The sequence below is a fragment of the Loxodonta africana genome, chromosome 11, assembly GCF_030014295.1.
Source record: "Loxodonta africana isolate mLoxAfr1 chromosome 11, mLoxAfr1.hap2, whole genome shotgun sequence".
In the NCBI taxonomy this organism is placed as follows: Eukaryota; Metazoa; Chordata; class Mammalia; order Proboscidea; family Elephantidae; genus Loxodonta; species Loxodonta africana.
Genome location: NC_087352.1, coordinates 38,790,835 through 38,792,043, shown reverse-complemented (window position 1 = coordinate 38,792,043; position 1,209 = coordinate 38,790,835). Strand labels below are relative to the sequence as shown.

At 37.1% G+C, this 1,209-nt stretch overlaps 1 non-coding gene across 1 annotated transcript; it reads left to right on the top strand.

The window, feature by feature from the left end:
* The first annotated feature begins 847 nt into the window (after positions 1 to 847).
* Positions 848 to 955, top strand: LOC111749659 (U6 spliceosomal RNA). The gene has a single exon (XR_002784859.2). It is a non-coding gene; the product is annotated as a U6 spliceosomal RNA (small nuclear RNA).
* The last annotated feature ends 254 nt before the right edge of the window (positions 956 to 1,209 follow it).

Here is a 1,209-nt window from a genome sequence, read left to right as displayed (position 1 = left end):
GTAACTGAAATTTTAACTGTGTTTCTGAAAGACTGGTGTCATCTAACTAAACCATGGTAACTGAAATCCATACATACAGGCAACATCTTTAAAGCATTGAAATAAACTGTCAACCTAGAATTCTTACTCGGTGAAACCAAAACCAAACCCAGTGCTGTCGAGTCAATTCTGACTCATAGCGACCCTATAGGACAGAGTAGAACTGCCCCATAGAGTTTCAAGGAGCGCCTGGCAGATCTGAACTGCCGACCCTTTGGTTAGCAGCTGTAGCACTTAACCACTACGCCACCAGGGTTTCCAACCAGTGAAAATATCTTTCAAAAACGTGGGTGAAATAAAAACTCTTCATATATACAAAGGTGAGAGAATTCAATACCAGTAGACTTCGAGACAATGAATAAAAATGATGCTGAAGGGAAACCTGGATATAAACAAAGGAATGACAACAGATATCTCTTCATAAGGCGTGCAAGCCAGAAGACAACGGAAAAATATATTTAAAGCACTTGAGAAAATACCAGCTATTAACCTTGAATTCTATAATCTATGAAAATATCTTTAAAAAATTAAAGTAAAATAATGACTCTTTTTCAGAAAAACAATAACTGAGAGAATTTACCTCCAGCATACTTGACTATAAGTAATATTAAAGGAATTTCTTCAAGCAAACAGAAAATGATGCCAGATAGAAACTTGTATCTAAGAAACAAATGAAGAGCAACAGAAACGGTCAATATATAGGTAAATATATATAAGATGGCTTTTTTTTTTCTTCAATTACTTTAAAGACTGTTGATTAATTGAGCAAAAATAACATCAGTGTATTAAGGAGGTGTATAGCATACAGGTGCTCACTTCAGCAGCGTATAACACTAAAATTGGAACGATACAGGGAAGATTAGCATGGCCCCTGCACAAGGATGACATGCAAACTCACGAAGCATTCCATATTTTTTTTTTTTTTTTGCAGGAGCCCTGGTGGCACAGTGAAGCCCTGATGGCACAGTGGTTAAGTGCTCAGCTACTAACCAAAAGGTCAGCAGTTCAAATCCACCAGCTGCTCCTTGGAAACTCTATGGGCCAGTTCTTCTCTGTCCTACAGGGTTACTATGAGTTGGAATTACATACAAAAAAGCAACTAAAACATAACAGCCCTTGGGTCATCCATAAAATCTTAAACTATGAATTTAGTTTAAAGTGGTTCCAGAC